Source organism: Oreochromis aureus, linkage group 17, assembly GCF_013358895.1.
Source record: "Oreochromis aureus strain Israel breed Guangdong linkage group 17, ZZ_aureus, whole genome shotgun sequence".
Taxonomy (NCBI): Eukaryota; Metazoa; Chordata; class Actinopteri; order Cichliformes; family Cichlidae; genus Oreochromis; species Oreochromis aureus.
The window spans coordinates 27,705,527-27,720,058 of record NC_052958.1 but is presented as its reverse complement, the minus strand read 5'-3'; positions in this window follow the sequence as shown (position 1 = coordinate 27,720,058).

The window sequence follows — 14,532 nt, the reverse complement described above, 5'->3', positions numbered from 1 at the left end:
TGAGTGGCATGGAGCTGGTGTTCAGACTGCGGCTCACTGAGGTGACAAAGAGGTGACAACTTGTGCTCAGCCCCAACTCATTTCTCACCTCCTTCTTTATCCCCAGAGCACTTTGTTACGGCTCGACGCTGAGGAGGAGGAAGAGGCTTAAAAAGAACCCAGGAGGCTGTTTCGTCGTGTGTGTCTGTGTGTGTGTGTGTGTGTGTGTGTGTGTGTGTGTTCCAACCACACCCATGTTGTAGCACATACCAGAGCTGACTTGTGCTCTGCCCTTATTAGAATGCAACCCCATCAGTACATCCAAAAACAACAGCAACAATAATTATTGAGTTTGATTTTGCAAAACTACACCGTGTGGCTTAGTGAGTTGAACTTGTGATCATTTAATTTAAAGTAATGCAGAACCCCATCTTTAGAGGATAACCTTTGTTATTTTGTCAAAGCTACAGCTGGCAGATGTGTCGTGCACAGGGAATTGCCAGGTTTCTGCGATGGACTCGCTGGTATTTAGCTGTGCTTGTGTAAAACGTGCGGCTTGCAGTTTTCTCAAGGAGTGCTGATCCAAACCACCCAAGTGAGTGACTGAATCACATTGTGACACATTTGTTACATGAAAGAAGAGAATAAAGAAAAATTAGATTTTTAAAAAAGTCAGTAAAAACTACAGGAGTTTGCATGTTCTCCCCACATCTGTGTGGGTTCTCTCCAGGTACTCCAGCTTTACTCAGAGGTGTGAATGTGAGTGTAAATGGTTGTCTGCCCAGGGTGTACCCCGCCTCTCGCCCTGCGGCAGCTGAGATAGGCTCCATCAACCCTGCAGCCCTGAACTGGATAAGCAGAAGAAAATCAATGGATAGACGGTGCTTTATTGAGACATTTAAACGTAGAGTAAGTTATGCGAACATAACTGTTAGAGAGTGTTCTCATGAACAGAGAAAAAATTTGTCTGTATCCCTCTCGGCAAATACACACAGAGTGGCGAAGACATCCGTCACTTCAGGGGAAGCAAGAATAGCTGAGGACAGATTTTTTTTTCCATTAAATGAGACCCGCTCATCGAGATGGTCCCCAGCAAAACACTCTTCAACTCTGAAGATAAAAAGCTGTTGAGACAGGTGACGTACAGATGGAGAGATGAAAATAGAGAGATTTTACACATCATTATTATTAATATATCCAAAATAAGCATTTAATGATTTCTTATTGTTCAGCCCATAGGCACATCTACTCCATAGGAATCATTCATCATAAACAATTTCAGAATTAAATGATAAGATTGATCTAACGGAAGCATAGGAATGGTACAAGTGCGGTAAATCTGGTGATTTCTAAAGTACTTCTTAAATGTATCAAGTATCAAAACAGTCTACACCCCCGTTCTCTGCGGCCTGCTGGAGCAGGGGGGCTAGGAGGAGGAGTTGGCCGTCCGACTGGGGTCTGGTGTATGGGGCCTCCCTGCTGCTGCGGAGTCGGGGCAGTCTGCTTCTCCCCACCGCAGGGAAAAGGGTTACACCACCTGAGTCTGGGTGCAGTTTCCCCCTCCAGGGGCAGGGGTACCTAGACTCGGGGCTTAGAGTACGCTTGGGGAGTGTGATTGTGTGTACAGCGTCTCTCTATGTCTGTCTCCACGTTGGGTGAGTGTTGAGTAATTGCATATGAGAGCATGAGGGTGGGAATAGATGTTTGTATCTGTGTGTGCCTGTTTGTCTGTGTCTATATGTCAGGTTGGGTATCAGACGCCACCTCTCTGGGGACATCTCAGGCCCTCCAAGGTTTGAGGCCCATCTCCCCACCACTTCCCCTGCCGGTGGCGGACGCCTCAGACATCGGTGCGTTGGTGGTTCTCTGTCTCCGGGTGGGCGCCCAGGTACCCACCGGCTCACTCCTTGGCGGCTGCTTATTGGGGCCTGGAGCCTGGGGCTCGCTCGGGCCACTTTGGGGATGGGGTGCCCTCGGCCTCACGGCCCGGGCTCGGCCACTCAGGCACAGCTGGCTGCCGGCGGAGCTCACGGGCACGTCACTGCAACCCCCTGGCTTCTGCTCCGCGGCTGCTGAGTGACCCCTCATCTGGGACTCTCCTCAGCTCTTTCTGGGATAGTGGCGCGGCTGCCCTCTGTTGGTCTTCCTTGGTCTCTTGTGTTCTGGGGGCCTCTGGATGTCTGGAGTTTTGATCTCCTCCATACCTGCTTCATGCCCTGGAGGTCGGGGCAGTGGCCCCCACACCTCTAGCAGATCATTACATGAAGGAACCTTTTAAAAACAAGCGCGTTCATGCTCACAGGTGTACACACGGGTGATCACACACACAAACTACACCCTTTTGGCTCCTACCTCAAAGCACACTGTGCGCTGTCGATCTCACGTGCTGCACAATAATGTTTAATATTTAGTATTTACTGTCATATTCCCATATATCATTGTGATCTTGTTTATTACTCTCGTTTTCTTCTGCTTGCTTTCTTTTTCTTTCTCAACAGGTGATCCAGGTGATCGATATATGTATTTTTGTCTGCTTATTCTGTTGGTTTTGTTTTTGCCCTTTTTCCCGTCCCTCTTCTCAGGTTTTTTCTTTCCCTCTTTCTTTCTCCACGTTCTCTCCTCCAGTCAAGTCTGTCCCGTATTCAGCAAGTGAAAATAAAATAAACAATAAAAAGTTGAATCAAATGGACCATTACGGCAAGGCTGGGATGGTCCATTTGGTAAAGTAAATCCGTTGGGCATCTTTCTTCGCCTTTAGACAATAATTCTGGTGGCAAAAGAACCAAACGGGACAGGTTAAAAAAAAAAAAAAACCAGTCTCAGCAGTCGGGCGATTAAGCAGACTGTAACCATGATCATTTTGGTATTTTTAGCAGCTGATAAAGCATAATGTGGTGGGATTAGCAGCTTTTAGTTCTAGGACCACACACATCTTCATTTTATGTTAATAGCAGGCTCGCACAGTTTTATTGCATGAATTGTTGTAAAATCTCTCCAGTACAGACAGACAGACCTGCCAAAGCATTCAGAGTCACCTTGGTGATTGTTCCTGGTACGGTGGTTTTCATTCTCCAGCACCACTTTTTGCTATAATGAAACGAACACATGGACAGACACAACCACAGAGTGAAAACATTACTAGCTACACTGTGTTAGGTAAATATTACATCTTCTTACCCTAGATGACAATACTTCCAATGAAAAGCCACAAATCCATTAATAAATGTAAAACTGTGAGATCTAAGCTAACGTCATGATGATCCTGACCCTAAGTTCATGGTATCAGAATATATCAGATTTAGGGTTTTTTCTTATTCTCCAAAGTGACAGACATCAAGTAAAGTCAGGGTTAGGGTCACTGATGATGATTTAGATTGTAAAAGGTTAAAAGGATGTGGCACTGGTGTGCCCTCTTCTTCAGGTGCCAACCCGGGGATTGGACCACACCTGTACATTTTCATAACAATCCAAGGCAACATTTAAGTACCTGCCAAAGTGCTCAAAACTCCTTCTGTAGTAGTCCTGCCAAAGGAAATTTCCCACACACAAGGAGAGAGACAGAAAGACTCACAAGGTGAAAACAATACCAGCAACACTTTCATAGCTAGTTAACAGAAAACCTGTTTGTGATTTTCCCATCAAAACCGGCATTAACAGACAGTTAGTCATAATCTGTCAGTCATCTCATTAGGCTGACTCTTTACACAGGTAAGACAGATGCAATCAGCACAATCGTGATGACTTAAAATAAAACACAGGGAAATCCTAATGAACCTGCTCGGCCCACCGACTCCAGCAAAACTTTAGGTTGCCTCAAAATAGGACTGTAAAAAAATGTAAAAAATGATTGTGAATCAACCACATCTTGCTTTGTGAGGCGTCCCACCTAACATCATCTTGCTGAGGTGGGAGGAAAGGTTAACTGTTTGGATTTTGTGGAGGAGCTGAATCAGAGCGTATTTGAGCTGGCAGTTCTCACACATTGACCGTGAGACTCAAGGAACTTCAGAGAGTACTTTTCATGCTCCCTCACATCACACATGAATACAGGCTGTTCAGTAGGTTATATGTTATGTAATTGCTGAGTTGTGTGATGCTTAGTGCCACCTAGAGGTAATTTTAATAGACCCAAGTTGCAGAAAAATACTTTAAATTAAGGCTAATTGGTCATTTTAAATAAGGGTGGCTGCAGTGCCTGTTCATCTCATCCCTTTCTGCTTGTGAGACAAGTGAAGAAAGCAAAATGATGTTTACACTGATGTTTAAGTATTTCTCGAACCCATTCTTCATTAATTAATGAAGGTTGGCAACTGACATGACTGCTTATATTTGTTGTTAAAAAGTCCAACAGTCTATCACAGCCGCATGTTTCTGAGGTAAAGTCTGGAGCTAATGACTCAACTCACAAGAGCCAATCAGGTCTGTGCCGCCTTTCATAAGTCCCTAGAAACCAGTGACCCAGATTGGCTCAGGTGTCAGGTGGCATTCATCACTGGCTCCTCCCTCTCATTCATCTCTCCCTTCCCCAGCCCTGTCTCCACACCCCCCAGGAGGCATATCCATGTCAGCCTGCTGCACAGGTACACCACTGTTACAGGATGACTGAGCTGCAGCAGACTGCTCTCCTGCTCTATCCTACCTTAAGGTAGACAGCAAGCCACACAGTGGACTACATAATATTATTCAAACCTGCAGGTTTATACCAACTTAGATTTGACTGTTTATGTGTAATCTGAATGTTTCTACATCAACCTGCAACCTTGCATCAACCTGAACAACAGGTTGATGCAAACTGCCTCAGGCAGTCAGTGAGTTGTGTCTTTATCTTTTCCTTCTGTATATATTCTCCATTTTATTCACACACATCTGCAGAGGTGCAAACAGAAGAACATGAGACATCACTTCTTTGCTCCCAACTCTCTTTTCAACATCGATTCAATGCCCTTCATTAAAAATTTATGGCTGCCAAAGCCTTAAGAATAAAACCTAATTCTTCTCTTTGAGTGTCAGTTTGTGTGTGTGTGTGTGTGTGTGTGTGTGTGTGTGTGTGTGTGTGTGTGTGTGTGTGTGTGTGTGTGTGTGTGTGTGTGTGTGTGTGTGTGGTTGCCACATATCCAGCTCCACCCATAACTCTGCACCAGCACTGGTATCAGAAAATTCAGTGTGTGCAAACAGAGTCTGCACACAAAGCAAATCCAAACGAGCAAAAACACATAAATGAGCCATGCACTAAAGACATTTCAATTCAGCTGCTCACTAATGTCTCTCTATTGTATGTGTTTGTTGCTGTGAGGCTTGCGTGGCTCTTCTTTTGGCTTTACTTGGCATGAACTAGACTAGGCATTTAGGATTTTTACAGCCTGGGTGTGAAAATGTTCTCAAAATGAAGTGAGTTTCTGAGAGCGGCAAAAACAAGTCTGCTTGGGTCTCAAACCCATCTGTCACTACTTTTCTGTTGCAAAAGCAGATTTTCACTTTTAGATTTGGTTCCAGCTAAACTATTTTTAGAAGTATTTTTTGGAAAGCTTCGGTAAGAACAAGGTGAACTGACATGCAACAAAGTTTCCCAGCAAGTATCAAATAGCACCTAATGCAGTGCCAATAGACTAAACAACATCAGGTTAAGTATTGTATCTCCTAAAAAGTAATTCATCAGGCCTTTTACCACCACTTTATTAAATCCATGGCTGCAAGATAAAAATTCTAATTTACTGATTAAGATAGACCTTCTAAGTTGCTGACTTTATTTTTTGGGGTTGCGTTGAATTAATAATGTTGGTAATTACATTAAATTAATTTTATATGTAATTTGAAATTAAATCCCAATGTTAGTGGGTTCAAAATAAAATTCAAGTTGTAATTACTTAAAGAAATTGAATATGTAACTTATTTTTTCTCCACTGTAACTTTTGATTTCAAGTTCCCTCCCCTACCCACTTAACTAGCCCGGGCAAATTCATATATGGTGCATTGCTTGGTGGACTTGCAAGCTTATGTAAAAGACATTTCAAGGTAAGTAACATTTCATTTACAAATAACTGTTCTAACAAAGCAAAGCATTTGTGCTAGTCACTTGTAGTGGATTTGTGTACCATGTTGTGCTCATACAGTTAAGGAAATATTTTGCACTACCACATGTAGCTAATGCTAACCATTCTAAACTTTAGCACAGGAGAGGATAAGACTTATAAAGTTTCATTTGACAAAGGTCTTCAGCTAGAGAGAGCTGCTGTGGCTAGGAAAAGCATGGTTAAAGTTTTGCTACACAATGCAATCTAATTTCGCTGGTTTTGTTTTGTTCTTTTATAACATATCAGGTTGTGTGAAATATCGTTAATGTCATTCCAGTAGCATTATTCTAGCATAGGCTATGTGAATCTACTTAACATTAAGACTTTATGTAAGCAGTTAGTATAGTATGATAATCTAGGGTCATTAATGAGTTGTTAAGTTGGTACACATTTTTTACAAAATGGGCTGGGAGTGCACAATGTGTAAATTTGAAACCTCTACAAAAACAGGGTTGCTAAAGCATTACAGATTACGCCATGGTTATGGTGGGGAATGTCTCTCTTCTCTTCACTAAGATTGTTTTTGTTCCCTTGGGGTAGCCTTAGATCACATCTATCATCTTTAACTAATGTATTAGAGCATTAATTAATGCAAAATAGCTAATAGTCTGCAAGATTTAATTCTTCTGTTTGTGTGGTCTACAGATAAAGGAGGAATTCAAGAGTTCAACCACTGTAAGCCTTGAATGGCTACACTTGACCCCAAAACTGATGGACGTCATTAGGACAACTATTTAGACTTTGGGTAGCTTTGAACTGCACTTTGTTGGCAGTCACCCATGTAGTTTATACTCATACTTTATTTTTTCTTAAATAGCACAATTCAACTGAAATACACAGAGAAGTAGCCATCTGCTGCCTTATCACATACCTTGGAGAGAAGGAAGAGGACCTTTTCATGGAGTTTGGTGTAAGTAATTCAGCATCGTGTGTGTGTGTGTGTGTGTGTGTGTGTGTGTGTGTGTGTGTGTATTCCACTGATCATCTGAATTCATTAAGATTCAGTAAGTATTAAAGTCTAATGTATAATCCACTAACCTATTTTTTAAAATTTGCTTTACAAGGACAATTTAAGGCCAACCTTGAAAGGCAGGTGATGAAAACTGCCATCATCGGTGACCGGTACACCCCTGGATCTGACCATAAGACTGCAACCATTGTGGTGCGGAACAAAAATCCTGGAGGGCCAGAATTTCCCAAGGTGCTGTGTGTTACTCATGGGCATAATATATGCTCTCAATCTGAGCTAATGCAAGGATCTGAAATATACTTTTGAAGTTTTTCAGAAGCTGTTCCTTGACCTTGATGGAACCAGCATTATGTTAAAGATGCTGACTCTGTTTCAAAAATTGTTAACTGTTTTGAATCCTGTATGTGTAACATTGATCTTAAAGGTGTTTGCTGCATTGTGTAAAAGAAAGATGCAAGATCTTGTAAAGTTTGGTAGGCACTGAAAGTTGACATTTATTGAACACTTGCTTGGAAGTAGTACTGTAACAAAATGTTTTCTAAGTGGATTTTTTACCAATTGAACACATTTATTTCTGTGGTCTTAAATACATAAAAGCATATTGTTTAACTTGGCTACGATGGTACAAATCTAAATTTCTGGTTTATTTTCACTTTTTAAATATGAAGTGTTGAAATGCCTACAATTAAAAAAGTAAAAAAGTTATTTGCTAAAAAAAATGTTGAATGAATTCATTTTTTAAAAGCTATTACAATAAAAAAAAATAAGAAAAAGCTAAAACGATGATAATAATGAAGAAAATCAGCAACTTAATATTTTTAAATGATTAACTTTAAAAAATTGTTTTTGTAATTGCTGTAATTAATTACATAACACTTAAAAATCATTTTAAGTAATGTGGAAAAAGTAATTGGAGGAACATAATTTTATGAGTAAACAACTTAAAAACATGTTTTAAGCTACCAATTATTAAGTAAGTGGTAATTAAAATCACCTTTGATTATGGAGGAAAAGTTAATTCCCCTAACTCAATATAGTTTGTTGGTTCAATATAATTTCAACATAAGTTATCGTAACTCAAAAAGATTAATGGAAACTGTTGCGTTAATTTTTGTTGTTGAGCTTAAACAATAGTTTTTAGAGTGTGTGTCTTTCATTTAAAATGACTAACAGGCAGAATACTTACAAAACCATTTAGAAAAACATTAATTTTAGCATGTGATTAGGTATATAGATTCATTTTGTAGTCAGCTCTATAATGATTTGCACTTGTTTTGCAGGCACAGGACCTGGGCACCTTGCAGTCACTGAGTTGACCATGAACTCTTCTGTATACCAAAGTACTCTAAAGACAAATGTGAGGCCATCTATCTGACAGCTAAAGCTTTGCCAAAACATCGGTAACGGGACAATGAGCCCAAGCACATCAACAAATCTTCAACAGAATGGTTGAAATAGAAAAGAATCAAGGTGCCACATTGACCCAGGCACATTCCAGACCTCAGCCTAATTGTTGCTGTGGCAAGACTTTAAGAGAGTTGTGCACAAACAAATGCCAAACTTAAATGAACTGAAGCAACAGTGCAGGAAAATATCATCCACAGTGAAGTGAGAGACAGAAAACACTTATTTCAAGTTGTTTCAAGTAATCGTTGAGAAAAGTGGTTCTACAAGCTACTCCACCATAGCATGCACTTACCGTCTCACATGAATGCACAGAATCCTAAGAAAACTTTCTTTCTCATGGGAGTGTTTATTCAAAATGCCAAACTATTACTTCCATTTTCAGTTCATTTAGTTGAACTTAGTTTCTCCTCACAGCACGTTTGACCACACAAATACTGACTTATTCATTAGGATGATTTTTTTGAGGGGGGTCAACATGTGGTAGTTTCTTTTCTCATTTTTTTAAATGTCTTTTTTTATTTATGGAAATTATTGCTTTCACTTTTGTATAAGTCCACTTTGCACCATCTACTTGCACAAGTGCAGGCTTTAACATGTCACATGACATGCCACTAGCCTGCAGTGTGCAAAGCAGAGGGGGTGTTGCAGGGCCACGCCCATGCTTGAGTCCATGATCGGCTCTGCACTTTGGTCTTTGTTTATTCTGTGAAGTCTTATATCAACAGCGCAGCTTGACACATACTTGACATCAAGCGTGTGAACTGCAACAACATTTGGTGTCAGTTAATTTAAACTTAATCAAACTTCATACGTCTTACTTTTAATCTGCATTTTAAACTACCATGGAAAGCTCTGATTTATGAAATGCAGATCAAACGAAATTCTGATCAGATTAAATTACACTGGTTTCCTAATTGCATATCCTAATCATTGCTCCAAACATTGTGCTTGTGTACTTTTATAATACTATTTCAGTGTGATGCAGGTCCTAACTAGAAAATGAAATCTATACACAAAGACAGTTTTCTTCATGTTCATCATTTCTAGTAATAATTCGGAGAGCTGAGAACAATAGTCAGCCAGCAGACACACCCTGAACTCTGACAGTTATCAACATTGCTCATCACCACTTTTAATCCTTTATCTTGTTGACTGAAAACTTTCCCTTGGCACACACAGGGATGCACACTCACTCACATACACAGATGAGGACATGGAGCACTGAACAAGATGAGACAGCCCCTCAGACAGTAAAAAACAAAAGCAAAACAAAAACAATTAACATTCTCCCGTTAGAGGGTGTCAGTCAGAAGCTATGAGCTGTTTGTACATGCTGTGTTGGCATGCCAAGCAAAGATGGTTGTGTGTCTCTAAAACCCTTAACACCAACCAGTCCTGGGTGTGATCCTGGGTGTGGAGTATGTTCTCCTCTGGGCGCTTCCCTGAACTTGCCCAAAGGTGTTACAGGGCGTTGAATATATTAATATTAATCTGAAAAGTTGCAACGGCGCAAGGAGGATGAGTCAAGCCTTACTCTGTTAATTTTTGTTACTTGAAATACCCTCTTCTTTCGAGTTATCCAAAAAAATAGCAATTACTGATCTGATAAAGCCAGTTTATATCAGCTCTGCATTGCATTTAACACCAAGTAGTTGCATTTGAAATAATGCATTAAGTGTAAAACTAAAATCTTCACCTTCTCTTGGCTGCTCTCCTTACGGGTTGGCACACTGGACCGTCTCCCTCCATATCAGCCTACCCCTAGCATCCTCTTCTTTCACACCAACCCTCTGCATGTATGAATCGTCTCTGTGGTCTTTTCTGTACAAGTCCAAACCACTGAGCTCAGCCTCCTGTCTTTCTGTCAGTAGCGACTACCATAGCAGGTCTCACTTCCACCTACAACCTTCCCTTTCACTCTAGCTGTTATCCTTCTGTCACCAATCAAATGTAAAACTAAACAGATATACAGACTGCATATAAAAATGGATGTAACTAGCTATATGATTTTTATGTCCTGATGATGACTGGAAATAAAGTCAATTAAAATAGGGTCCTCAGAGTAAATGCTCACATGTCTGGAGGTATTTTATAGAGGTCTGTTGACTTTCAGAAAGACTTTCGTGTGTGGAATACATTCTTTCAAGCATAAAAGTCGACATTTTGGGGTTTTGGGTTTTCTTGGAAATGCCCTGCTGTCATCAGCTAATACTATCAGACTTGGTTAGCATAAACTGAACAGGTGTAGCATTCGTAACTGCCACCTAGTACTAAGTAAGAAGACAGGTAAAAATACTAAAGCATATAATTTGTGGACAGGCTGTACCTCACAGCTCACAGTGTCAACTAAACTGAGTTGGTGACCCAGCAGCACAGTAGCAATACAAGCTCTGGTCTCAGGACTTGGCAGAATTCCTTTTAACTGATAGTTACTAAAAGTGGATAAACTCTGTTAGTTAATTCACTCAAAATGTGGAAAGTATTTATGTATTAGAACAGGGGTGCCCAATCCCAGTCCTCGAGAGCTACTGTCCTGCAGCTTTTAGATGCATCCCTACTCCAACACAGCTGAATCAAATAGTTGGATTACCAATTCGGCATGCCATCAAGTCTGGCAAAGGCCTGATAACGAGCCATTCATTTGATTCAGGTGTGCTGGAACAAGGACGCATCTAAAAGCTGCAGGGCAGTAGCTCTCGAGGACTGGGATTGGGCACCCCTGTATTAGAATCATCAACACTGGTAGACGACCTGCTTCCAAAAGAAAACAAGTTTGCTATTGGTGCACTGCAAGTGCATATTTAATAGCTCAGCATGCACACACAAAATGTGAGGTTTTACCTGTCTTCCACAAACAAATCCACCAATTTCCACTGAAATTAAATTCTATAAAATTATATTAAAAAAACAATAAGGGTTGGGCCGCCCAGCCCTTATTTTATTTTATAATTTTATGCAATAGGCAGCTGCTTTGAGTTTAAGGGTTGGGCACACATGTGCCCAACCCTTAAACTCAAAGCAGCTCCCTGTTCAAACATGCAGACTCATCACTTACATAAAGATGAATGGAAACATAGAAGAGCATCTGTCTCCTTTCCTGTTAGATGGCCCACCTTACTCACTTTCAAATTTCTAACTTGTGGCCCTTGAGGTTTACGAGAGATTGTTTTCTGTAAAATTAACAATGGCGTAAATATCTCAAATATTTCAATGTTTTAGTTATAAAAAATCCCAACATTTTAAATAATGGAATTCAGCAGCAAAATACAGCTGATGTTTAGGCTCATCATACTGTGGAAGATACATGTTGCATTGCCCCAGGACCTAAAGGTGAATGTTGGGTTGTGGAGAGGTTAAAAGAGCAGCAATGCAGGGAAGGAGCAACACTGACAGTGAAAGGGACAGATAGGAAACTGAAAAATTGGAAGGTTGAAATATGAAGTTCATGAAGTGAGAGTCAGGACCTAGATGAGGTCCCACCAGGCGAATAAAGATCAGTGGAACTGTTATGGTTTTAAAAATGACAACATGAATACGTTTCTCAGATCAGACTGTCTGCTCTTTGAACTTATTCAGATTTAAGCATCTTTATTCTTTTTTTAATGTCTGAGCTGTACTGAATCGTTTTCTAGGATTACACCTTTTTTAACATGCTTCTACATATTTTGGCTACCGTAGAAACTTTATATGCAAGCCTTGTCCTGTCTCCAGAAATAAGGAATGAAAGGAGATAGGAGAGGGTGGAAATTCTCACCACGCCCCAGAAACATGCCCTAAAATGATTTCACGGATTCACCCAGAGGACAAAAAAGGATCAAACACGGAGAATTTAGTGGCTGATTTACAGAATCTTACGTGCCTTTCTTTTTTAAGAAAATTAACACATGCACACCTGGGGTTCTATGAATTATCATTATCAGTCTGCACTTCTTTTCTCTCTTTTGCTTTATCCTCAACCACAGAGTTGAGGCTGATGACAGTGTTTCCTGAGCCTGGTTCTGTAGATGGTGTTCTTTTTTTTCTCAATGCTGTCACCAAAGACAGTCTAGTTTCTCTCTATAATATTGTAGGGAATCTTGAGATTACTGTTCTTGTGAATTAGACATGCACAAATAAAGTTAATTCACACTAAATAAGTGACAAATGAGCTGTCAGGGCTGAAAAGGGTTAGCTTTAAAGATAGGGGCAGGGTAGTGCAGGAATGTCGTTTTGGCAAATCTGTGTTTATGTGCAGGCAAAGGCGTGCTCTTGAATGTCATTCGCCAAAGGGAATAGCATGAAGTTAAGGTGGGACTTCTTCCTTTTTTTTTCCCAGGGAAAATATTAGACCAGTTCATTACCTTTATGAGTCACTCACAGAAGGCAAACACACATAAGCTCTGGGAGTTGTAAGACCATCTTGGTTTGTCATTGGCTCCCAAAAATTCTTTTCCACTCTATCATCAGCACCAAGTCTGCAATTAAACTTGAGCTAATGGAAAACAAGTCTTTGTAATAAATCATACCAGCAAACAAACACTACTGCTCGCTCTCGCTTGCACTTTCCCTCCTGTTTGCTCGTACATAACTCACAATCCCACGCATTTCCAAACACATACATGCTACATTCCGCAAAAGTTGCTGAGTTTATAAGTTAGTGTAGGGAGACTCTCCTCGGGCTGTAGGGTGTAGGTCCATATCATTAGTATCTATGCTTGCAGACAGCCTTAGTTCAAAGTCATTAGGATGTTCTTTCCTATGAGTGAGCTCCTTGTGCACAAAGACATATTTCTGAGACATGATTGTCGTGGCTCAAAAACTGCAAAACCGCTAAGTGGCTCTCTCTTCATTGGTGGTATTTCTGGTTTTGAAGAGGGTTTTTTGCTCTTCATTTCTATCTCATACTAAATTTTCCTTAATGCATAAGATTTGTGCTGCTGGCTAGGCCTCCCTTTAAAAGACTGTGATCTGGACAACCTTAATTAAATCAGGGGAAACTAATTCTGAGGAAAAAGCACTTTTATTTTAGTGCCATGTGACTACATTACAGAAACACACATATATATGAAGTCTAAAAAGTGACACCGTGTCATTACATTAGCACAAAAACAATGCAAAGGCATTAAGAAAAACCAGAGCATTCAGTATGTAAAACATCTTTAAACAGAAATTTTAAATGTTTCAAGGTAACACAAAACCTGTGGTAACCCAGGACAGTTGTTAAGCCTGCTTCATGTGTCAGGTACAAAATACCTAAATGCAATTTCCGAAATAATGAATTTAGAGTAAAGCGGTTTAGCCGGCTGAATGGACAACAGACTAGAAAGCCTTTGCTGCTATTATATTACACAGAAAACAATTAAATCAGGCGTGCTACACTTGATTGAATTAAAACACACAGTAACTTTACACAAATTCTATATAAAAATTAGATAAGTATATAAACTAAGAAATATATGCAAAAAGTCTCAAAAAACAAAATAGGCATATGCAGAGCTACAAAAACATATTATAGTGTTTATTCTATAACAATAAAAAGGGAGAGGAACTGATTTTCTATGAATGCTTTAACACTCCTGATTAGTTTATAAATTAAAGTCTATGATTTAAGAAATTTCTCTGCAGTTATTCACAATTTTCCACTTTGCTAACACATTTAAAGCCAAGGCAGGTCACACCGCCTACTTTTGAACAAAGACTGTACATTTAAAAAGAAAAAAAAACGCGAGCAATGAGAGCAATTTGTATCTCTGCTGAAACTCCACAGCACAGGTATTCAAAGAGTTCAAACCGCTTTAAGCTGAGCTGGTGAGTCATTTTGAAAGAAAAGAAACTTACAAAACCAAAGGAAGCGGCTTTGTGGAGCACTGGCGATTGTGCAGAGACTGGGGCTCAAAGTCACCTATAATGCATCTTTAAAATGGGAAAATGTGGGTATTGCTTGAAAAAAATAATATATTAGTATATTACCAATAACAGCAAATATGTGAGTTGTTGGGAAAAGAAGTACATTAATTGGAAGGTGGTCAGACTGTGATTATGGACATCCCACACACTGATAATAAAATTTAGTGTTACTGTTATTAATGAGTGGCTGCTAAACTTGTTTTTCCTGTGAGTCCCACC